The sequence below is a fragment of the Syngnathus floridae genome, chromosome 2 (genome assembly GCF_059516105.1).
Source record: "Syngnathus floridae isolate MCC-2025c chromosome 2, RoL_Sflo_1.0, whole genome shotgun sequence".
In the NCBI taxonomy this organism is placed as follows: Eukaryota; Metazoa; Chordata; class Actinopteri; order Syngnathiformes; family Syngnathidae; genus Syngnathus; species Syngnathus floridae.
The window spans coordinates 15896137-15922735 of record NC_142414.1 but is presented as its reverse complement, the minus strand read 5'-3'; the positions used below and the strand labels follow the sequence as shown (position 1 = coordinate 15922735).

Sequence of the window (26599 nt, the reverse complement as noted above, 5' to 3'; positions counted from 1 at the left end):
TCAGCAGAGATTGATTTCACTAATGGCAGGAAGACGCACAGCAAGTTTGTGATACGGCTTCCCAAACGTAACTGGCCAGGCATTCTGTCGGAAGGATTTTGCCTTGGTGTTGCCGCATCTTCCAATTACTATGTGGGAGCATATTAGTTTAAATTTTATCTGTCAAAAAGGTCACTGAGCTGCACCGTGAGCGCTAACAGCACAGGACATAGTGTTCTCGGGAACAATGGATTTGATAGGAGAAGATGGCCAAGATGGTTCTATAGACGGATGGTGTTCAGGCGTTGTTCACTCACAGATCAGTGCTGGTAAATGAGATGATGTGTGCAAGTATGAGCTGTTGGTGATAATTTAGCTTGGTTTTTGGACATTTCGTGATTTGACAGTTTCGCCACTGACGTAAAGATAAAGAGGCAGACAGGGAGATCTTATTTATATTGTCAATAAAAACAAGGTATTCCAAGATAATGCGAGTGAGTATCATTTTCCTGATTTAAAAAAAGTACACATGGGCCTGGCTAAATGGTCCATTATCTCTCAGAATTTCATACAATGGATTAGCAAAGTGTGAAAATCAGCAAGACCAGGCAGAAACCACTCTGCTGGCATTATTTGTAAGCTTTTGAGGCCACAAAAGGGATATTGACGAGCAAGTAAACTTAAGGTTGTGCTCCCACATGGCACACGGCTCAGCCAGCGGGTTCCGGCTCTTTTCTCGAGCGTTATAGTCACATAAAACCATAATTAGGACTCCTCTGAGTGGTGAGGAGGTCTCACCGCTCCCCACTTCCTTCTAATCATTAGAAAGCTAAGACTCTAGTCTGCATCTTTCAGCATGTATCTCGTGCTGAGCAGTCAACTTGAAGCTGTACTTTTATTTATTATTGCCGTCCCGTTATGACAGTATGGACTTTTTAATACGTGATGATCCATATGCTCCTTTGTATTCTATCAATAGCATTTTTGCTGAACACAGTTTTGCACTCAATTTCAAATCACACAGCTAAAGCTACTGTTGTTTTGAATGATGCGTATATTTATTTATTATAATGTGAGTATCCCCTCAATGTTTCTTTTAAGATGTCATTTTATTCATTGCTATTGTTAAAATCGAAAACAAATAAATAGGTAAACCACAGTGGTCTTCATCGCAAGCATTTATTTGACAGAGAGAGATTCTCGACAGATTGCTGTGAATCTGCTTTCACACTTTATAACACAAGCAACGCGACAGTCGGTATCTTTAAACCCTTTTTTTTTTTTTTTTCAAAAGCTTGCATTTTGTGTGAAATAAATTTGCTGCTCTTGAAAACAGGAGCAATACATCACTATGGTGACTTGCCCAGTTGTTTACGGACAGAGACGATATACTCCAATCTCGCGGCTGTATTGTATTTTTCTTAGCTTGCGTTGGTGCTTTAACTGCTTATCATTTTTCGTTGTTCTGGCACAAGTCTAAAGGCAATCTAACTTGATGTAGTGTTCCGGCCAACTTCATTTGTGTCGTCCTTCTGTAGCTGCTTGCCATATTCATGAGGGAATAATTTATTTGTCCTCTGTAATTGGCTTCATGTTTTCAGCCTCTAAACTTTTGGCCTTTTCTTTATCTTCCCCGTGGTCTGTGAGTGGCTGATGGTGAAGTGTTAGCTCAGCACTCTCGGGTAAGCAGGAGTCCGTCCTGGTTGCGTGTTATGAATATTTTACTATACCGTTATGTAATTGATGCCAAGGGATTGAGGTTGAAAGCTCCTTCTTTGAACTCCCTAGTCCAGCTTTGACTACACCACTTGGACCACGTAGTAGTTAGTGGAGAATATATCGATTATAATCGGGGCCTCTTCTGTATCTAGGTATCTCTAAATAGAGTATTATCAGAAGTGGGTAGTAATGCGCTACATTTACATCATTACTTTTACATAAGCGTCTGTGGATAAATTGTTGATAGTAAAGTTTTTCTGCATAATTACTGTCAGTAAACAAAGACAATTTAATTTTTCATGGCTTCATTTGTTAGTTTTGTAAGATGTAATTGACCATTGGTGCAGTCGAAGTGATTATTGTGTGCTGCAAGTTTTTTTCCATTCATCCTCTGATTTAAAAAAAATCTGAACTTCAGTCTTTTAATTTCTTTTTTTTTTTAATTTAGACATTTTTTGTAGGACTTTTTTGCTTGAATCATTAAAGTAGCAATACTCTTGTGTACACCTCTTGGCTACTCCTCCCACCTGAGCATTACTGACACGACATGGGGCATATGAAATCAGCAGTCAGAAAACAAGGCAGTGTTTCGGGTGTTGAAATTAACTTGCTGAGACAAAGAAACGGGGTGAGGAGCGTGTGTGTGTGTGTGTGTGGGATGCTTCCACCCAGAAGCTTGGTAAATAATGTACAAGCCAGCTCAGACAGTGTGCACAAGTCTTTCCTGTGTATTGGCACGGCAAAGCCATGAGGGAGGATGCTGGATTGGTTCTCTCAGAACCAAGAAATGGGTTTCCTGCTGTGCATTCTGAGAAGTTCTGTCTGCCTCTCATCATTCATTAAAGACATACAAAGGGCATGAAGTGCGGTGCACCCCATACACACACACACACACACACCTATATACACACGCACGCACGCACGCACGCACGCACGCACGCACGCACGCACGCATCCCTACATTTCACTGTGTTGAGACCAGGCTCTTATTGGATCAACTTGTCAGCCTAAACGAGAAGCTCCAAAATGTGCATACACGTGCTTAAAATGCACACTTCATTGGACCCCGAAGGCCAAATACCGTCAGGAGTTTAAATATTTAATGTAAAGGTTATCGCTTGCATGTCTATAGGGCCTACATTAATTAAGACAGTTAATGGTTACAGTGTGACACCTTAACATCCACGTATCACAAATAAAGGACTCTGTAGAAGAATATGATTGAAGATTTGCAATAAGCCATGTTTTTGAGAACAAGAACATTTTTAGTTTATATTCTTATACCTTCAGCAATAATTTGCTAACACAATCACTGAGCATTATGTAAATGCAATGCAAATAAAGTAATTTTACTTGCTCGTGCTTAGATTAACTTAGTTGGTCCTCACCAATCTTTCATTTACTAGATTTGAGAAATAGCATTTTATATATGTATGATGTTTTACAACCATGACAAAGAGTGGATGGATGATTAAATAAAGGGATAGCATATAACGTGCGCTTTTGTATTTTATCAGCGGCAGACTTAAGTGTCGGTTTAAATGATGATACAATTCCTGCCTGATCTATAACTTTAAATCTTTTTATGTAAATTGGCATTAGCAGTAGAAAATAGAAGTCTTCGTGCAGTCATGAGGTCTTACAAGCGAGCGTCCATGCTTTGTATCATATTTAGCACCTTTGCACAAAGGCTACGTTTCAGAGTTCAATTACATTAAACAAGTAATTTCATGCTAACACGCTATAGTTTATTTACACAACACATTCCTTGAAACCCGCAAACCATGGCCAGTAAATATTATAACCATTAAACTACTTTGTTCTTCCTCCAACAACTTTGTTGCAAAGGAAACAAGCAACAAGAAAATACCCTCATCATTTTACAGAGCGGTGGGCTTTGCCCTTCAATTTGACTTTTACAGCTCAACACACCAAATCCATGAAACTCTGCATCTCTGCTTGTACAGGGAGCTGCTTGAGGGTGAGGATTAACTCAGCTCTAACTCCAGCCCAAGAAAACACAACCATTTCCCAAAGTGAAGCTTTCTAAGAAATCATACCTTTTTTATTCTTGCTCCACCTCATCCATTTGCACTTAAAGTTTTGAAATCCCTCTGCAAGCATTTGGAGCCACTGCTGGTAATCAGCAAGTACATTCGCAATAAGCACCAGTCTGCCTCTCTCCTCTGGCACCTTTTTCTTGCTTCGTTCGAAAAATCTCACACAAATTAATTTTGGCTGTTTAATTAGTGTGCACTGTCTGGTCTACTGAGGGCATGTTAGCGGGGGGGGGGGGGGGGGAGGGGGTATAATGACTTTATTTTTATGTTTAATTGCATTCTGCTGAGCATTGCTGTGAAAATCGGAACGAGATCCAATAGGGGAGACACAACAGGATTTCTTGCTGTCAGTTTGCCGCACTGGCTGTTGTCTCGCCCACGTTTGCCATGTACGTGTGGAACTCCACTCTAACGCGTCTTTAAAAGTTTAAAAGACCCCAAAAAGAAACAATTTTAGTGAACAAAATCCAGCAAAGGGAGGCGGCGCCATCGCATCCTTGAAAAGAGCGTGGGATTAAAGGCTCAGGCAGCTGTCTAACCTGCAAGATCTCAGCATCAGCCCACCATCCATCATCCAGGCTGCCGTGCCTCGGATTTAGTTGACTTTAACAAAGCTTGGAAAGAAATCAGAAAGCCTTCAGTAACTCAAGCACGTTAAATTAAGAGCGATCAATAGTTTCATGACAGCTCCCGTATTGATTGTGTGAAGGGCGGCTATTCTAGTCATTTTTTCTCATTTCACTTTTTAATACTTGAGCTGTCAGTGACAATGTCATCTGGTCAAAGATGAGCACAAAACAGAGTTGACCTATGTTAAGGAATAATTTAAACACAATAGTTTGGGCTCACTGTCAAAAGGGAATGGAGCAGGGAATGTTGTAATGATAATGAAAAACATCTACTACATTAATATTTTGTTACAAATAAATAAAGCCCAAAATAATATCCATACATCCATCCATTTTCTGTACCGCTTTGTCCCCACGGGGGTCGTCGGTGTGCTGGAGCCTATCCTAGCCGTCATCGGGCAGTAGGGGGGGGGACACCCTGAACCCGTTGCCAGCCAATCGCAGGGCACACAGAGACGAACGAACAACCTTTCGCACTCACACCTACAGGCAATTTGGAGTGCTCAATCAGCCTACCATGCATGATTTTTGGGAAGTGGGTGGAAACCGGAGTGCCCGGAGAAAACCCACGCAGGCACAGGGAGAACATGCAAACTCTACACAGGGAGGGCTGGAGGTGGAATCCAACCTGAACTTTCTGAACTGTGAGCCAGACGTGCTAACCACCATTCCACCTCAAAAATACTATATAAAATACAAATTGGAAAAGAACAAAAAAATATTAGCTTAACCTACAAAGAGAGAGGATGTTTGGCTGCTATGAAGGTAAGGAGAATCAAATTTTCTGTTGACCTGTGTAATTATTATTTTTATATATTTTATTTGAGCTGTTACCTTCATCTTATTGGAACAAATTTGCAGAGTAATCGGGAGCATCCTGTGAATCTACCAATTTGCTGGGTACCAGTGTTCCTTACCTTTCAGCCCTGGTGTCAGTGAACACAGGCTTCAGCACCCTAATGAGCGTAAGTGTTAAAAAAGATGGATAGATGGATGGATGCTTTATCAAATAGAACTCAAAGATCTCAAACATAATACAAGTGAAACTAATTTGCGGCTATTCTAATGTGACTTAAAAAATAATAATATGAATGCAAAAACAAGCCGTCTCAGTTGGAAGTTTAATTGAAATGTCACCCAGGGCTTGGCTATACTAAGCTCAGCACAAATTAATACAATAATAAAACATTGATTTATTTGAGAGCCTGGACAATGAAATATTGCTTATGCTCTGTGAGATTGAGTCAACTGCAGCTGGTTTTACGGGAGAGCGTGCGGGGCGCACCCTGCACCGGTCAACAAGCCCATTGGTTAAAAATAAAAAATTCAAATATATAATCTCAGCTTTATTTCATAAAAAATTGTCCAAATATGTTGGCACTGTGTGGTTCGGAGGCAGCATTTAGCCACTTTTAGGTTGTATAGATTTTAAACAAGGCTTCCTAACATTGGGAAGATATTGTAATATCTGCAACTCTGTAGCTGTTTTTTGAGTGTGCTCCTTTTATAAGCAGCATCGTCGTGACAGCTCTTTCATTTTGGGCCACTTGAAATTATATAGTGACTCACACTTGAGTTGTTATAATTGGAATAACACCACCGAGCAACAATTTAATCACATTGTTCGGTCCTTCCATTTTTCTCTCATTACTCTCTAAAATGATTTAGCTTAATTTTTCTTCCCATTGGAATAATTGCAGAAGGGAAAAAAGGGTAATGGAGGATATCAGACTTTGTAGTGAAGCAGACAGCTTTTTTTTTAATTTTTTTTTAAAGGAAACATCCTCACACATCTGCCCTGTATTTATTTCTTGTCGACCTGAACTTCATAAACCAATTAGAAGCGTTATGTGTTGACATGGACCACCTTTTGTGAGTTTCCCTATCCACACCAAACTAGCAGATTCAGTAGCTCCCTTCACAATGGCCTCCTGATTTCAAATGTTAAAAATGTGAAAATATAGACCGCTAAGTGAAACTTTGATGTATGAAAATGTGTCTTTGAGCGAGCCATTCTGAAATTTGAGAATTCTGCAATCACAATCAGGATGCTTTAAGCCAAAAAGGTCCTGCTTGTCACCTATTGGAAAAAATAGTAACTTTACTAAAAGTAACTTTAACTTAGCTTTAGGTATTAGCTCGCGAAGGAATGATGCCGACTTTGTTGGATACCCCCAAAAAAATGATATTTATAATTCTTAGTGTATTTTCACGCATTAATATTGGACACTATTTAAGATTCAGACAAACACTGACTCTCAAAAAGATCAGTTGCTTCAATCAATGCCAATGTCAAGAATACTGACAAGGGCCCAAGTTTCTCCTTATTTACCCCATTTGCAGGACCTAAAGTCACCTCGGATGAAAAGGATGCTTTGCTCACGTTAGCTGTCTGCTGTGGTCAGCGTCAAAGCACATCCAGGAATGACACGATCCGAACATACCCGCTATCAGATCTTAGACATTAGCAAGTCTCCGCTTGATTCTAAACTTGAGAGACTGCAGGCACACTCACTTAACTCAGCTGCATGCACTATCAATGTGCCCCATTTCTCTTTTCTGCAAGTACAGCTGGAAAATGCAGTAATCAAATATTTAATGGAATATACTATTGGGGTTTGCAAAGGAGTACTTTTTTAAAGTTGTAGAGAAGTTGAACATGTACTGGAGGTGTAAGCTTTCGTTTATGTTACAAGGAATGGCTCCAATTCACATCACCTACTATGCGTAGTTATGAAAAGCGCTACATAGAAATACTAGTACATGTCTATCAATAATCTGGCGTGTCAATTCCATCGTTTCCTCATCGTATTTCCTTTTGCACTGCTCAGCAAATGCGAAGCTTCGCTGTAATAGATGGCCGGAGATTCATAGCCGTTTTTTGCACATCAGCGATATGCACACTCATGACTGCATTTTTAAGCCATGTTTGCCATGCAGTTGTAGGAGCAGATATGAACGAGGTACTCTGAATGTATCATTAAGAGTGTTTTATTTTTTATTTTTTCAGATTTCCGTCCTTGTCCTTTGAAAGTTAATTCAGAAACTTATTTCAAAGGGATCCGCCCTAATCAGTTTTTAATGGAAGGAAAAATAATCACTTCATGGATATTTTTTCTTTTCAAGTGATGGTTTCTTAATAGCTGTTGTAATAGATAATTTAGTGGTGCTAATCAGCTCCCTTCAAGTTCTTATGAGATATTCAACAAGGGCTCAAATATTAGTCTAGGATTTCAAAAAAGTACCCTACATTCTGTTCAGTCATCAAAAAAAAAAAAGTCTTAAATAACACATACATTTCTTTTGTCTACTTCCACTGACCAAACCTTTTTTGTTTTTATTTCAAACAAATTTTAATTTGGTTGTGTCCACACATACGCATACGCTCAATGAGGTGGCACGACACAAATCAATAGGGTGGTTGGAGCTCTAAAAGCTGGCAGGGAGAATGGATTGCAGAGTGCTTTGAATTATTTAACAGCCCTGTGAATTTGTCAGCACAGACTGTTTACGCAGCAACATTCCAAAGAGCAGTGACCAAGATGTGAAATATCAGAAGTTTTCACAGGTCGGAGCAGAATAGTAAGCTATTAACAGCTGGGAGGGAAATAGAACGCTGAGACACACCCGCTGTAGTAAAATATTAAATAAGTATGATTTTTATGAGTTATATAAGTTTCATATATTTTGGCCTTCTGTGTTTTGGTTTCAGTAGAATGAATTAGTTGTCAACACTAGGATGCACTCAAGTTAATCCTCGTTCCATTTGTTCAAAAACATTGGGCCGCACACACAGACTTGTCACCTGCAGCTCGAGGAGACAAGATGTAATTAGCTCCTGCCACTTACCGGGGAACTCCTTTGTCCAGTGCTCATTTTCAAGAAAGCTGGCTAAAGTTCGACACTCATCATCTTCCATTCAGGAATCCTGAAAGGCTTCAAGTTGTCTAATTTTAGAGAACATAGAATTGTATGTCATTCACTCTTATGACATGTAATCAAATTTCTTGTCATTGGACATGTCGTGAGTGCAGAGCACTCATGGAATACTTTTGGTTTTGGTTTCAACCTGTCCAAGAAACATGAAAAAACAGCCAGTTAAAATGGGCATCCAGTGCAAATCAATAGGCTCGTTTGAATGATTGTGAAGGATCACTTTCTAAAAAGATGTATCATCTGATAGTTTGCTAGATGATGCACTGTAGAAAGACTGTAAAATAAAGATTCTGAGCTGCATTTGTATATCCATACGACTTTCTATGTGTCTGATTCAAACCCGGCTCTCAGACATGGTCTCTGCCGTCTCCTGACTGATGGTGTAACACTTTCGAGACGTCCTCAGGGGATCCTGATCCACTTGCAAAAGTCACGGAAGAAGAACGATTGAGGGCGATGTTGTCAGCTGACCGTCTGGTCTGCGTAAAATCCAGGCGATAAGGCCTTTTCGAGGGCCGAGTAAATAAAGATAACAGTTGTTTTAGGTCAAGCCGACGTTGATTGTAAGTCTGCTTTGAATCTCTTGTAGGACATCTCAATGGGCAAGAATTAGCCATATTTGTTTCTTCGAGGTGAACTATTTATTGACTTGTCCAAGTTGACCTAGGCACAGATGGCACTGGGGATGGGATTGGGGGGGGGGGGGGTCAAATCACCCGCTGTTTCATTAGGACTACGATCTGTGCCCCGCATTTAAGGCGACATGTAGGGTTCAAACACAGGTTAGGGTTTCAAATGAGGGTTTTAAAGTCTGATTTTAAATGAGTTTCGTTTCAAAGTAGAGTTTCGTCCCCCAGGAGTCCAGCGTGTCGCCGGCCGCATACCGTACGTTCCATCTGGACAGGTGGCATCAGCTCTACCTGATCTTCTTATAGAGAAAAAAATATTGATTGCTTTGAGTCGATCAATTTCAAGAATTTTGGTTTCGGGGGGAAAATACAGCAGGGGGGCTTCGGGGGGTTTCTTTCTTTCTCTCTGTCTAAATTAAGTCAGCAAGCAGGAAAGATAAAAGCAGGGAAGGCGCAGAGCAGCCAAGAGCCAAAATATATCCAGATAGAAATCTGTATACGAAGACCTATTTGTTCGGGAGGAATGGCACAAAAACATTTAAGATGTTGAGCAAATGGATGTAGACGACTTTGAGAAGCTCGAGCGGTGTAACCATCTTACGGTACTCAGGCAGCCTATGAAATGGCATTTCATAAGGGTCATACAACACTTAGATTGTCCTGAGCAAACAGGGATGAATATACTTGCTTGTTTTCCACCGCCTCTTCTTAAAACACTGAACCATAATGGCAGAAAAACATACAGTAAATGTGGGAAGAGTCTCCAGGCTTTGTTCCTGTTTGTTTATCAGGCATCCACAGATCCCTTCCAGTGTGGGCGTCGAGGGTAATGGATTAGGCTGCTGCCAGTGATATCATGGTTTGAGAAAGAAGTGGATATTTCCGAGTTTCTTTGTCTCTCTCTGCGAAGCCTCTGCATTTTACTGGCGAGTGAAACTGTTACTGATATGCCCCCTGGCACGGCGGCCCACTGTGAGCATACAGTAATTTAGCGCACTGACACTGACAGACCTAAGGGTGTGGAAGAATGGTGGAGAGGATTTAGTGCCGGCTGTTCAAATATGGGAACATGTGAAAAAAAATGCAGCGTATACTGACACAATGCTGCATTTTTTATTTTTACATGAAGATTTTTGTCAGCCCTGCACTTGACTGGTGATCAGTCCAGGGTGTCCTCTACTCCCCCCCTAAGTCAGTATCAAAAATAGATTGAGTTTTTATGTGCTGTTATTGTTGGAGGGTATCATTCACAAGAAGAACCGCAGTCTCCGGCAAGCACCTATAACAGAAAAGAAACTTCTCCCAATTTGCACTTTATAATCATTTCCCACCTGCAGCCATTTATTTTACCACCATTACCAGTGGAGTTATTCATCACCAGCATAAATTTCATTGACATTTCTCACAATTGCCTGTGCTTCCCTGAAAGCATACCTTGTCACCGACATTCCCTGTTCAATCAATTTCAAAACCTCCCAAAAAGAGTCAGATGCGGCCATAGACAATTAATTAAACAATAATGAGATGCTCAATGACATTTCGAGAACGCAAAAGGTTATGTTTATATCTTCCAGTATTTATTTATATTACCTGCAGTCGGTGTGTGTATTAGTGAGTTTCGAGCTTTGGCTTGATGTTTATTTTGGTATTGCAATAATACTAAACTGATCATTTTGGTAATTGGAAACATGATAAGAAATATATGTAGGATTGCTTTGTTCAGACAATGAAAAAAAAATAGTATGTATATATATATATATATATATATATATATATATATATATATATATATATATATATAATATATAGAGCAATTTGAAGACATGATGAATCTAATCGAAATAATGCTAAGAAATATTCACAGTTTTTAATCTCATCTAAAAAGGCATTAACACCCGGATTGTCCGGTGGAATGAGAAAATTCATCGCCATAAGAGAGCAATGCTGACCATCTGTGTGCCGTTTTGTAAGGATGTAAGGGGTGCGACTATTAATGCTGAGCTAATTAACAACAGTGACAGCGACTCACTGCTTGGTAGTTGACTGGGATCATTACTGAATGCAGTGAGGTAGGAAATCCCTACTGGGATTTACTTAAACAGCTGTTTTGTGACTGGATGCTCAAAAGGCAGCAGATTAACGTGCATAAAATATTGCGATCAGTCAAGCAGCTGATAGTAACCCAATTCGGAATGATTTGCGGTGCGGCCCTTAAAACCCGAGAGCACTCAGAAACGCGACTGTACCGTTTGGTTTATCCCTCACCCTGATTTCCTACGTCAGCCGAAGAGAGGCAATTAACCTTCTATCCGTTTCTGGCATGTGCAAAACTTGAATTACTTGACGTTTGTGGTCTTTTATGTCTGCTTGAAGGCTTAAGGACTACTATATTATTGCTTGTTCTATTCAGACCAAACACATGAACCATATCTTAAATGCAGAATTAAATTAGTATATCCTCTTTTTAAACAAATCATCAAACAAATCAGAGATTCCTTAAGTCAGTTTTCTTGCTGGTAAAAAAAAAAAAACACTCCAAATAAAGCAATAGATGGATTTCTAAGAAAATTATTGTACTGCTAAATAATTTGTGTGCTACTTGGAGAGCGCTGGGGTTTATTCTGATAAAGGCATATTAAGGAAAGGTTCTGTGAGGAAAACGAATCATATTAAGTGAGCAGCTTTTAAAAAGCCATTCTCTTTGTTCCTAAGGAACTCTCAATGCAGTCTTACGGTCATGCATAAAGTTGTATTTCGGCCACACCAAAGGAGAAATGGTTGCGGTGGTCTTAGGAAGACGTTACGTCTGATTTTCGAGCAGTTTTGCTTGGTGATGCATACTTTGGTCCAGATGGATCGAGTTCTGCATGACTGTTGGATGCCCACCATGTCCCAACATGGCTGCACCATTAGAAAGCATTTGCCGGAATAATGCTTTGGCGTGGAATGAGGACTGAGATAATAGGCCACATTCGAGTGCCTGGATGTGTCAAAATGACCTCAGCAAAATATGTAAAATTTCTTACTGACCATTTCTGGCTTTTGTATGAAAAGAAGCGTTTCTTGTACGAGAAAATATAAATTGTCAATTGTCAATCATTGACGAAAGCTCACAGCTCACACAGAAAAAAAAAAAAAAACAATGCGTGTAATTTGATCAGTGAACATAATTTTGGCATGAAATAGAATTTGTATTTTCTTTTTATAATTGAATTACTGAAATGCATTTATTTTTACAATCCACTTGACTTTTGAACTGTTGTGCATAATAAATTGGAACACTGCATTTTGGATTGTTTTGATAGAAGGGAAAATGACATTGTGGTCTTTTGGTCAAAACAAACCCCAAAACAAGTATAAGCCTATATAATAGTTGACGAAAGGAAAAAAAATCATCTGTCTCGCTCAAAAATAGTCTTTATGCAGATTAACATACATTTTGAGATTAACCTTTCTATATACGTAATTTCAAATGATTGCCGTCTGATTCCTTGCTAATGCAGGAGCTAGGAACAATGGCAAAATCATTGGGATAAATATCATGAAAAAAAAGAGAAAAAGGCAACAGTACTACTTCAAACATAAGCTAGAAAATTAGAATAGTGCAGAATAGACAATTTAGTTCCCTCAAATTAAATGTGATTTCATCAGTGTTTACACACCTGGGGCCAAAAAAAAGCTCTGACGTGTGCAAGCTGAATCATTTTTCTAATGAAGCCTCGCAGAATGGAATACATCAGTTGTCACTCTGAAGTGTGGAGATTTGTCTGACTAAATGATTCATTTACTGTTCTTTCTGCACAAACAGTCAAAACTATGATTGCCTCATATTCAGCTTCTTTTGAATCACAATACAGAAATTTGGGCCTTTACATGCAAGTGAGGGCTTGACTCTCTTCAATATCTTCAGTTCAGTGTTTGTAAAGTTTGCACAGTTTATTTTAGAAAATTCCTCTTACTTAGGAAGGAAGCTGCATGTAAACCATTGCATTGTTTAGTGACTTGTTTCAAGATAGCCAATTTGCATAAGCAATGTCAACGACCTAATTTACTACTTGCCCCCTCCAATACACACAAACACACACTATTATCCAAATATTTTGTCAAACATCAGCATCTGCGACAGCTGCAAACAAGCACAGATGAAGTGTTGCCATTTTGTAACACCTTTTCGCCGGCAAAAACACTGAATGTGAAATCTGCTGTGTGCAATTAATGACACGCTGAACTGGTTGCCAGCAAATTGCGGGGCACACAGAGAGGAAAAACCATCCACACATAGTGTGTGGATAGTTTTTCAATGTGTGTGTGTGTGTGTGTGTGTGTGTGTGTGTGTGTGTGTGTGTGTGTGTGTGTGTGTGTGTGTGTGTGTGTGTGCGTGTGTGTGTGTGTGTGTGTGTGTGTATATGTATGTATGTATGTATGTGTATATATATATATATATATATATATATATATGTGGGGTTTTTTTTGTATATATATATTTTTTTTTTATACGTGCATGGTCTCATACTTTGCCAGTGGTAAAATTGTAATGGCTATCAGTTGCTTGCAGTGAGATCCCGCCAGCTGCTGCATACAACCATGAGTCACTTTTCAGTATGTGCACCCTGTCAATGTGTTGTGCACTGTCTGCATCATGTGGTGTTGCCATTGCTTAGTTTAATTTCCGCTAGTTCCGTTGTTGTGAAGGCTTCGGCTGCAAAGCGTGCAATACTTGTGTTAAAATATACGCCTGACCTGACCTGAATTCCTCAAATGGTAGTTTTCCTGATAGCCAAGGTCCAGCCAATTTCCTATGACCTCTTTGGATAATGAGGCATCCTGGACCACTGGGCAGCAGATAACATAAATGTTCTTTGTGCTTTCATACAGTGCTAAGCCAAGCCAAGCCAAGCGAGAAAAAAAAATATATATAGCTTGGACATTTTTATTTGTCAACTTTTATGTCAAACACTTTTACATAATTTTTTAGAATAAGAAGAATGCAAATGGAGCTAGGTATAGCTCACTGCTATTATTTTGAAAGGGAACATGTTCAGTTGAACGCAGCTGCTGCTGAGGTATGCACCTTCATAGAGGCATCATCATTAAAAGTTTAACACATGATTCTCTCTGTGAACACCCATTAGCTCAGCCGTGCTTGGGAAAGTGGATGCATATCCCGGAGCACAGTTTGATGCAGTGCTGCTTTGATCGAAATACCAAAATCAACAGCCCACGGTTCATCTGTGTGAAGCCCAGCCCGGGCCTAAATTGAAGGGCAAGGAAAGCTCAGGCTGCAGGTCTAATGCTGCCTGGATCTTCTGGGCCAGCTTTACATTACATCACATTAGCTTGTTTGCTTACAATAGCATCCTTTCGGATTCATGAAACAAATGTTCTTGCAATCCAATCAAATGGTTAGGTTTTGAGAATTATATTCCCTTACTAAGCTAAATGTCTCTTATTGGAACATTCTAACTTTGGGAGAGTCTTTCAACGCAACAGCTACTCTATATTAAATTTCAGAAATACTGTATTTTCCGGACTATAAGTCGCAGTTGTTTTTATAGTTTTGCTGGTTGTGCGACTTATACTCAGGAGTGACTTATGTGTGAAATTATTCACACATTTATATAATTTCACATGTTATTTTCACACTGAACCGCAAGAGGGCGCTCTAAGCCTGTGAAATAAAAAGAACTGCAACTGACGATGAGTCTGACGTAAGCAAGCATCTTCTACTTCCGGGGTTAGCAAAGTTGTTTATAAGTGAGACAGAGGATGACGATTTTGTTGGATTTAATAATTCGGAGTAACACGAATGGTTTGATATACTTGTTAGGATGTTATTTATGCTAAAGTTATTTGAATAACCTTAATGTTACTGTCAGGCACAGTCTCAGTTCCTCATTTATGTGTTTATGTAACGTTAGCATACCGTACCGTTCAGCCTGTTGTTGCCTATTCATGTCTATTCTTGGTGTTGGATTTTGTCTTAAGAAAAATCCCCTCAAAATGCGACTTATACTCCAGTGCGACTTGTATATGTATTTTTCTTCATTATTATGCATTTTGACTGATGTGACTTGTACTCTGGAGCGACCTATAGTCCGGGAAATACGGTAAGTAACTTTGGTCAGGCCTACTTAAATTTATGGTCCCCGTGGTTGAAGTTCTGCCGGAGTTGGGAGTTGAAACAATTTCTGATAAAACATTCTGTGAAATGGTTCCAGTGGACCCTTACCTTAATATGATTGGGTGTACCAGGTCAGACCGGCATTTTCCACAAGCCCAGCGACATAATCACAAAGTCGATTATCAAATGATGATATGAGGGTGTCTTGGAGTTTCCATGTTTGAACACGGTGTCATGGATAATTTGTGAAAAGCAAAAATGCTCAATCACAGGGTTCCATGTTTTACTCTTCTTTACCCACGGGAAGGCTTCCTAAGATCCAATTTCCCAAGAGCATGAAGCCCCAGACTTCTTATCTCCAAGGATCCCTGAGACACTCAGACCCCACCATCATAACACAGCTCAGGGAGGATAACTTGAGACCTTGCTTGTTAATTTCACTTTGCATTCTTCTTGTGTCCATTTCCTCTTGACCCATATACTACAGTATTTGCAAAGTATTACTCTCTCATGAGTGCCTTCTGGCTGCCGGCGCCTCAAAGACACAAATCTACTGGACACTCCAGCGCCACAGCCCAATCAACTCGGTCTGTATGTTAAGATAGAGGACTGGTAAACCTTTTGTCAAATCAGTCTGAAATCCTACATCTTAAGGAATAGCTCTTCCCTTTAATGAAAATATAAAGTAGCTCTTGCATCACTCATGTTTATTAAATTCCATGTATGTGTGCAGATAGACAGTGATACCAAGAGAGAGAGAGAAGCGCCGATATTGCGATGTGCCAAGCCTTTTTGTTTAAATGTTAGCTCCACTTGTTCTCCTCCCCCTCTAATGGCTCCAAAACAACCAAGGGAAAGTGGTGCAATACTCCGAGCCAGAGAGGATGTACTTAATCATTTAAGAGAAAAGAAGAGTACTTTCTTTTAGTGCGGATAATAATCAAACGCAAAACCCTCTTGCAGTTTTTCTTTCCTGAGCATCTAATGAATGATGATGTGGCCTAGTTTAACAAAAGAAACTATCTTTTGATGCACGCACGCGAAAATCCAGACAAGACAAATATAGATAACATAATTAAATCAAACAATGAGGAGAAGAAAAAAGGAAGTGCTGTAAGATGAGAAGCTGGTGAAGATGATTCATTGCGGCAAACCCTGGAGGCAATCTAGATGTACAGTCAACGTGGATTTCGGGTGATAATTGTTATTTTTTTTGGGTGGGGGGGAGTGTTCGCTTGCTTGTGCTGCAAGGGATCTATACGTGAGTTTTTAATTAATGCTTGCCAGAGGTTGCTTCATTCTCCAGTTTCATCTTCCTAAAATAAAGTGAGCTTTTTCATTATGGTAGCTTCACACAGTCTGTTATGTTGTGTGAAGCAAAACTTCTCAAACAGTCTTCCTTTTCTTGAGTAGTGCTGGCATCAGAAAGAAATTTAGCCTAGTCTGAAAGAAGTTTACTGTATGCATAGAAACAAATTAATTAATTATTAATTGGTCACTAAAACTTTCATTTGCTGTTTTTCAAGTTCTAGAATTAATTTTGTATTTTTAATTGATTATTGATTATGTATTGAAGACTGGTGGCTATTTGCGTAAACTAACACACTTGATGCTATTTAAAAGAACTGTTAAATGAGACAAATGGCAAAACTAAAAGGTTGTAAAGATAAAATTATTTTTTTGTACAGAATACTTTGCATGGTCACACTGTTGACATGGTTTGATGTGGAAATGGAAGGTGAATAAAAAACTTTTAGGATTCACTTTATTTGCCATTTAAATTTCCTTCATAAATTTTGTGGGCAATAGGAACACGGATAGTGAAAATCTGTAAATCATTGACAGCCATTTGGGGAAAAGAAATAATGTCAAGCAGGAATATAACAGTATTGAGGTTTTTCCAAAAATCAGGGATTGCTCCTCCTAGAAAAACATAAAAAATAAAGATATATTTTCTAAAAATGGATGACAACCTGCAAGATTGCAAGAGTCTTCTCTACATATTTGAATTCTCTGTGAAAAAGATTTTTCCCTAAATTCATCAAAGCCGCTTGAAACGGCTCAAGAATATTTGCCTGTCATCAGGCAAATGCATTGACTCACGCCAGGCCCGCCCAATTCTGGGCCTGCATCATGACATCTTCACACCAACTTGATGATGGTTCACACTGGTGATCAGCTCATCAAATTCCTTTCCTAAGTTGTCCGAAGAGACTACGATGGCAATCTGTGAGTGAAGACTCACAGCACACGCATCAAAGCATCCAAACTGGCTTGCTGGCGGAGAGTAGAGCTAAACTAAACAAAAGAACCCCCGCCCCCCAAAAAAAACAAAAAAACAAACTGAACGTTACTACTGGTGAGATCAAGGCTGTAGAATCACAGACTATAAATGGCTATTTTTCGTGAATCTAAATAATTGCGATTCCCTCATGTCATAACACTGTACAGCATTGCACACGTGGTCTTCAATTTGAGACACGTCTACAAAGAGGTTGACAGTTCTAGAGCACCGGCTGTACATATCAATGTGATGCAATCACAAGCAATAAACGTATACGCCCCCTCTCACCCTCACCACCAACACCACTGACAAATAGTTTAAATTTTAAGTGCACATTTCACTTTTTATCCAATTAAGTGCCACATAATTGACAGTGCTGTATTTTTTATGCATGCAGCCTCTCTTTCTCACCCGAATACATACTTCTGGTTTATAATGAGGGGTGTTTTCCAGTGATTACGAGCCGACAGTTTCACTGCCATCTTTATAATCAAAACTGTGCTGTAGTTTGGTCAGACCATGTGCGAGAGAAGATGATGCCAAGCATGCAGGATAATATTTTCTGAGAGGTAATCAAATTTTCTACAGGTAAGCTTGCGAGAGCGCAAAACTCAGTCAAACAGTATATGGACACAATCAAACATGCCATCACTTGAAGTCAAAGAATGACTCCCAGAATGTCACCAAACAAATTTTTTTTCAACCTGTTTATTGTCACAAAGGCATGACGGGAAAACTACAGGAGGTGATTGTCTCGGAAGGGGTGTCAAACTAGTATAGGCTACACAACAAACTGATGAATAGTTTTGTAGTCAGAGACTAGAAAAAAACTGTTCAAATATTTTTAAAATTTGAATGGAAATAAATAATGGAGAAAAGACACTTTGTAATTTTAGTATTGACACATGAAGTTGATGCACAATTTATCTTTATGGGCCACATACAATTATGTGGCGGGCCGTATCTGCCCCCCGGGCCTTGGATTTGACACCTATGGTCTAAGACAAGAGGCTCGTAAATGACGATCAATTGTAACCTACTGGGATGTCTTGTGAGCACTGAGCCTCCATGGTTGTGTTGCACCTTGAGGGAAAACAAAACCACAGGAATGTGTTGATAAATGGGCTGTCCACTTGTAAGATAACAATTTGCACCCATTTCGTCCGTCTTGGAATGATGATAGCGAGGTGGTACGTGGTGATTACCCTTCAAGAATACTGTGGTTGTTGTAGAGACTGAAATACAACAGCATTTCCCGAATGGTTAACACGTGAACGGCCTTGACTGTTACTATTTCCTTCAAAGTGGAGAAATGAAATGAAAGCCTACTGTCTGGGATAAGTGTAATGTGTAGGGCAACAGGTAGAATTAATCAGAAAATGTCATTGGGGAGCCAGAGAAAATGGGCATACTAGTAACAGTAAAACTTCTTCAATAACAACTTGACCATTAAAGTTTACTGGCCTGTATTTCAATCTCCAATGCAAGTATATTTCTGAATATAGTAGAGGGCGGAAGCTTTAAAAAGTTTGACCTGTTTATCGGAGGAGATGATAATGTGTTAAAGGAGCTGTTTCATTGTATTTTAAGATTTTCACGTTTTATTTTAGGCGTATATATGATAATGTATTTATTACCTTTGGCACAAAGGTGATCAGTTATTTTGATGGCTATTTCTCTAACAAGTGAATATGCCTGCCTTGCGAAAAGCACGTTTAAAAAATGGTGAAACAGAATTCATAGTGAATCAAATATCCATTATCCGCCTTTTGTGGACATTTCTTTTGCTTTGCGATTGTTGTTAACTTTGTGAAACTATATGAGTAACTTAAATTTACTCTCTGTTTGACTTCTTGAATGTCAACACAGCTTCATTTTGGGATTGGATAGCAAATATAGTGTGTGGACGATAGTGGATAATAATTTGTTTTCCAAGTAACACCACGAATGCCCATCACTGGTGATAATTCCAAAATCCTATTTCTAATTTCAACCTTGCTTATTTTATATTAAGCACATTTCCATAATTTGGTTTTAGTAGTACTTTACGTCAAATTTTGTGTACATGTGCAGGGTGCTTACATAGTGTGATTACTTCCTTCCATGATGATGCCTTTATTTACCCCGCTAATGCTGCTTTATTCATTTTTGTTTGTTTTTCCGGGTTCTTGGTTGATTCAAATCATGTTTGTTTGGAAGTGAAGTTATCTTGTCCCCGACTGTGAATGTAATCTCTAAATGTGCAGGGTAACGGGTTTAAGATGTGCTTTTTCAAACAAACGGAGAGAAATAACCTCGATTGTGTAGAGAAAGGGACCGCAGGCCCTAGAGCTAGATTTTTTTTTTTCCCTAGTGGAGCCACTCAGATTTTAAAGTATTTCCTCAAATCACACTTTCCAACATACCAGCAGAATATATATTGTTTACCAATGGTCAATTACCATATGGATGGGAATTGCAAGCTGAATCAAAATGGAGAGAAACATTTGAAAGCGGTCACACAAAGGTCTCTTCCATTATCATTATATACCACTGGAATTATAAATTTGAATTTTCCATTGCAGACATTTTAAATGCATCAAAAGAAGTAATCCAAATAGAGATTTTTTTTCAAAATGATTGATAAGAATGCCAGCAGACTGAGCATTCTCCCTATTAAGAATCATCAAGCGGGAACCTCTCACTGTAATGTAATCTGCCTCCTTAAAAAAATATCAGAAAAGTAAACAACAGCCTCCACTGGTGCCTTTCTTGTTTTTTTTTTAATATGGATTAAATGTTTGGCTGCTTGCATGCACAACAGAGATTTAACTTTCATTTAAGCTCTTAACAAAGGAGGTGTGTCTGTCTAGTATTCTCTTTCACTGTTAAGCAACATCTTCCAGCTCCGGCAGCATATATGAGAAGTTGTGTACTTCAGAAGTCAGGGAGGACTTTCTACAGGTTAGTACCTTTCATCGGAGGCCAGTATTGATAAGGCAGGGCACTGACTTTGTGGCGAATGATTTTGCTTTGAGGGAAAGGTCGTGTTTAATGACAAGAAAGTGATTCGATCTGGCCGGGATTGCTTTCAATATTCGGCAGGTAACAAAGCAAATACGGATTTATCTCATTAGTTTTGTCCTCCAGGTACAGATGTACTGATTGTAACTTTTTGAGCTTGTATTGACATTGCATAATGGAAACCTTAGGTTTCAAACTAAGGTTTCAAACCCTAACCCTAGCTTGAAACCCTAACCCTAGTTCTAAACATTACTTCGGAACCTTGACCATAGTTTTAAACTTTATTTTGAAACCCTTTATGAAGTTAATAGGTTCAAATTGGTAAAATACACCTCTTGGGTGTACTGGGCTTGGCTACTTTTTTTTGTCCTAGTCTTGGTGGGTCATCTCTAGTGTTAGTAAGACTAAGACACACATATATCACAGAGTTTTCATCAAACCATTGCTCTATTTATAAGGCTCCCAATACACCAGTGTCTCTCTCCAGGGGGGTCATTAATTTGCCTCTGCCAGTGGTATGCCCCACAAAAAGTCCATCAAACCTTGCAGGTCGCTTATCTTCAAGGCTACACTTGCTATGGTGAGAGAAGTGTATAGTCTCATTCTCGTTAGAAAGGGGTCACTTAATTCATTGTAGCATGATAACTGTTGTAAGATAACTTTTTGCCTCTGATATTTTAGTTTCAGTTAAAACGACAATGTTCTCAAATAACACGGTTAATATTTTAAAGCCAACTCTGGAAACTAGGACAATACCAATCTTAAGCCATACCTCAGCTCGGTGGTGAAACAACCATCTATGAAGAGTCCACAGTCTTGATGCTCTATTAAATATTCCTCCCCATCCATTTCTTTCAAAAGTGATAAGAGATGAGGGACAGAACAAGGTGGAAGACCAAATGTTTGCCAGTAGAGATAGCACATTCGCCAGATAAATGTATTGCCGCCTGTGACTTCGATAACCCCGGAATGTTTAACGCATGTCTGTTCACTCAACGCCTCTGCCTCAGTATTTATCAGTGGACCTCTCTTGGAGGTTAACCCCTTGACCCGCATAAGCTTATATCTTCTGTTTCACTCCAGATATTGTGCTGTGGCGCATGTGAGAATTTCTTTTTTAATGAATTGATTTGAAAGGTTTGTAAATTTCTTGCAGTGCTGTCCTTCATCTTCACCCCTCATTCTTCTCCCATGCTTCTGCATCATTTTATTACATATTATTAAGAGGAAGCCACATCATTTAAAACCCTTCTTGCTAAAGCATTGAGCTTTTGAAAATAACAGAACAAAGTGGTGACTCTAATTTAATCCATTTAATTGGATCTATTGGTTCATTAAAGTCCAACCGTTTGTGAGAGAAACCTTCAAGACTATGAGGGTAATATATATTGTATATTCTACATCAATTTGTCACCATATGCAAAATATCTCTACATTGTGCAATTTATGCAGAGTAAGAGACAGTACTCAAAATCTGAATGGGAACTTTCAGCTGAATGAACATAAAGCCATACATGATGCCATGAAGGCCTTGCATACAGTCATGCCATAATACTATTTTATTTTATTTCATTTTATTTTATTTACTAACTACACTTCCATACAAAATACGTAAAGATGTTTTTTTTTCTTTGGAGGATGTATGGCATGACTCCAACCTGCTCCTTACTGTGGTTATATGTTGTTAGAGTGTTTAAGGATGAGATGATAATACCGTATGGTGTAATTATGTTTCCCACTTATAGATGATTGAGGTTGCAGCTTGTTCAAACAGCAATAACCGAAACAATCAGTATATGAAAGTGCAACTCCATTTGACCCTGAATCAGTGAGTGCTGATTAAACGACTTTGATCAACTCAAACGAAAACATATCCGGTTTTGAAGCGAAGCATAGAACAGAGATTGCCGAAATATGGACATGAATCAGCGTGAAGATAAAAGTAATTTTCAACTCAAGAGACAAATTGGTGAATTGTGACTCATTTTCTATGACCAATCACCGAATGTCTGCATACTGCGCTTGCAAAATCAACTGTTTGCACTCTAGAACAAGCACAATTCAAGGAGCAGGAAGTTGCCTAGTATGCGTTGCAGTCTACAGACATGTCGTCTCTATTAATATTTGATGAGGTCAACGGAGGAAATATAGTACTCAGCTTTGCCTTGATTTTTATATTCAACCTCAACCTTAAACCTACAGTGAAATATTTCCAGTGTACTTGATTTTAGCCTGTTTAGATCCCTTCTGTTGTGTTTTTAGAACAAGGCTTTCACCAAATGTAGCAATTTAATCAAGACCCAATCACTTGCTCCCTTTTGTGATTTACGGTACATTCCCCCGATGTTAGAGTTGATCAAAGTGACCTCCATTGTTTGCTCTTCATCACTTGGACAACAAGACAATTTACTTTATTCACTTGGGAAAAGTATATACACATTATGTTCCACATTCCATCTTGTTCTAGTTTCTCAGGTGTGAGACAAAAGCAAGCGGTTACTATGGCAAATTTGTCCTCCATTTGTCTTTGGATGTACTCTCAAAATATCCCCTTTCTGCTCAATAGATCAATTTCTGCCAAGGAGATGGGTCACTGATTCATTTTTCATTTAATTTGTTCTGTATAGATGGAGGATGAAATGGCTATAGTTATACTACTACATCTAACTACCAAATATGTATAAAAAATATGGGTATAAATAAATATTGTGTTCCACAGTTGGCAAGTTTTGTTTGGTTTAAAAAATATTTTTTACAGGGGTGGAAATTGGGCCGGTCCTTCTCAAATAGGTCGTGGTCCAATGCAAGGGGTGACATGCATCATTATTATTATTTTTTTGCTTTTTATGGACATATTAGATTGTAATTGCACACCCACAACAGTAGGTGGCAGTGGTGCTCATGTATTGGTTTATTTTTTAACCAGGCAAATTGTTGCACTTAAAATATTCTGTAAAAAGCATTGTTAACAAAGTTCTTCGGTTTCTTTATGTTGCTAATACAGGCTATGACGTGCTTAAAGTTTCAGCGACAAATATTACTAATTTTAGTTGTGGCAAACGGTTGGAGGGGTGTGAGGTTATAACAGAAAATAATTGAGAATCACTGCATTCTATTTTAGCAATGACAAGAGAATGAAGTGTGAGTTTCCCCATCTGTTCTCTGTAAATTGGGCATCATGAAAAGAAATTAGCATTTTTCACCTGCTACCTGTGGATTGTGGAGCATTACATATGATGAGATGAAAAAAAAAGGATAAGATGTATAAAAAATAAGTGGATGGGTAAATGAATGATTATACCCCAAGATTGCTATCTATTAATTTACAGATCGTATTGTTATAGAGTGATTGATGATCATAACGTTGAGACAAAACAGCTGGTTAAGTAAGATGAATACCAAATGAAATGTGTTATAGTGCGACTGAAGTGCGAGTACACTTTGCCTCAGGTTAGGGTAAGCTGTTTACTCAGGAAAATGTGATTGGCCATGAAGTCATTATTTTTAATTAGCTCTATCCACTCTGGCCATTATCAGCCATTTTACACAGCGGCGTTACTGTCTTGTCAACAAACATTTGTACGCGTTGACAGATTGTTTTTCATAGCTGCTACACACAAAAAGAGGCATCAGGTTTTTTTTTTTTTCTTTAGATTATAAATCAGCGTTAGAGAACAATGAATCGCATAATTGTTGAACTTTCCCTGGGAAAAAAAAAACCTGCTGACACGTCACTAAACTGGATTCTTTGTGAATCACGCACGCTTTTATGTACAAGCCATGAATAAATCAACTATAGTGTAAAATCTGCCACGTCCTGCAAGAGCAGTGCTGAAATGGTTCTTGAAAAAATAATCCTATCAACATCCTTCAAGCCTGTAGAGAATGTCACGTCACATCATTGTATCAATGTTTTTTGAGCCGTTAAAAAATTGAACATATGCCTGGGCGGTAAAGCTAGAGGAAGTCAAACCAGGGATGACTAGAAAACACAGATAGAACATTTTTGACAAGACAGTCAAAGATAGAAACAGAAAATGATAAAGATGTTCACGCACCCTGTTAAACAAGAGAATTATTGTTTTGTATCTTCCATTCATTACAAATGTCATTGAGTTAAAATCTCACTTTACCGTTGTGCTTTATCAACACCATTTGCATGTTGTACCCCAGTGATAATTCAATTTGTAATGAGATGATTAATCACGGTTGTCATTGCCTTAATTAATGCTTGTCACCGCTTAACAAGCACAAATACCAGCAGTGCCAAGCCCATCAAACATCTAATCTTGCTTCAACATCTTATAAATTGTTCAAACATAAAATATATGAATGTGTAGCCAATTTAAAAAAAGAAAATCTGAAATGAAAAATAAATCATTGAAATCAAATCAAGAAATAAATTATTGTATAGTATTGCCTGACTTGTCCCCTCCTCTAGAAACCGAAAACCCCTCGCTATGCAAGAATGGCTCCTGGCTACTGATTTGCACCAGACTGGTATGTGTGTGTATGTGTGTGTGTGTGTGTGTGTGTGTGTGTGTGTTCGTCCGTCTGTATGCGTGTATACAACAGAATAAATATTCATATTAAGCAGAGGTCTTTCACAGCTAAAAAAAACTTTTAATTTGGAAATGGGAAAGTCAAATGAATGTTTCTTAGCTGAGGGGACAGAAAAAAATTCAGTGAAACTCATTTTAGGTGAAAAATCATGGTAGATACGTAAATTGTGAGTGTATGAAACGCTGGTATTCAGAAAAATAAAATGCAAAACTTTCAAGTCGACACGCCTCACAAGTGAAGTTTCACTAACAGGTGTCAACTACAAAAGGAATATAGGATTATTTACCAAACCCTGGTAGAAAAAAAGGAGATTGAGATTTTGGCTCTGATGTCAAATGGGCCTGTTTTTTTCTTTTTTGTGGCCCCCATTCTGATATTACCAAGTTAAACTAAGTTGAATCTCAGTTTACCTTATGATTCAGCAGTTTTGAATTGGGATATCATTTTTGCTTGAGGAAAACTATAATTAGAAGACCAAACCCTGGCTATGAACTTCAGTCACTTCAAGCTTTCGCCTTCTCCCAAAAGTCTAATCATCTCAATTCATTATCACTCTCTTATACCCACCCATAGCGCTGGGACCATTTCCTCTTTTCAGACTTTTTAGAATGTACGATCACTATTGATAATATTTTATAAAGTTAGATGATTAAAAAAAAATAAAAGTCCTCCATTTAAATGTAAATTTAATTATTTTACTCTTGATTAGTATCTCTCCTTGAATTTCGCTGCTCATATACCGAGTGCTGTGGCATGTCCAAGGCTGTCCGTCTCGGCCAAATCAGTGAGATCAAGCGGGAAGCGACGCTGTGCTTTTTCATTTCAGGCTTTTTCACTGCGGCAACAATCACACCATTTCCCCATTCTGTCACCAACCGGGGCAGGCAGAGCTTATCATGTTATGTGGGTGACATTGCTCGCTCACTGGACTAAACCAAAAGCCCTGTTTCGTAAAAAAATAAATGCACAAGGTTTATATATATATATATATATAATTGTTCTTATTTAATATGTAAAAAAAAAATATATATGTATATGTACTTTAAATCAACTACAGTGTAAGATCTGCCACAACCTGCAAGATTTTGCATTTGAGTATATATATGTATATTTTAAATGTAACTAAAGGAAAAAAAAGAGTTAGCTCATTGAAAATCCCCAACTCTATCGTCCCCTTTTGTGCTAGTGATCCATTCACTAATATAAAATAGATCACTTTGCACAGTCAAAGCAAAGTCTGGGGCACGGAAGCACAGACAGAAATTACTTTCTATATTAGAAGGATTTTCAAATGTTTAATCTGCTGCTGTCGGCATCCATGCTGCGCTGTAAAGCTTGACAGGCGCAGCCAAAGCAACTAAGAAGCGCAGGAGATAAGACGGAGCCCATCTCTACCTGAAACCCACGTCCGTCAGTATTATAGAAACAATAGAGAATGTATTTGCCGTTTCGACCGAACCCAACAATTTTAGAGTGTAGTTAATCCATACGACCAAGAAGCTTCCAAGAGAGAGGCTGGTTATCATTCACAATGACTTTTAATACTATTATTATATCTTCGTATTGTTAACCGCGAAGCATGTTAAGGAGAGGAGCTTATTGTCTGAATCCTTCTACTTGTTCCAATATGCAAAAAAAAAAACACATTTGCCACCACTGTAAAATTGAACAGAAGA

General features: G+C 38.6%; 1 protein-coding gene across 2 annotated transcripts in view; it reads left to right on the top strand.

The window, feature by feature from the left end:
- The window catches only part of LOC148402164 (metabotropic glutamate receptor 4-like), a 93097-nt gene that overhangs the window by 33473 nt on the left and 33025 nt on the right, over window positions 1-26599 (top strand). The gene's annotated exons all lie outside the window — the stretch shown is intronic.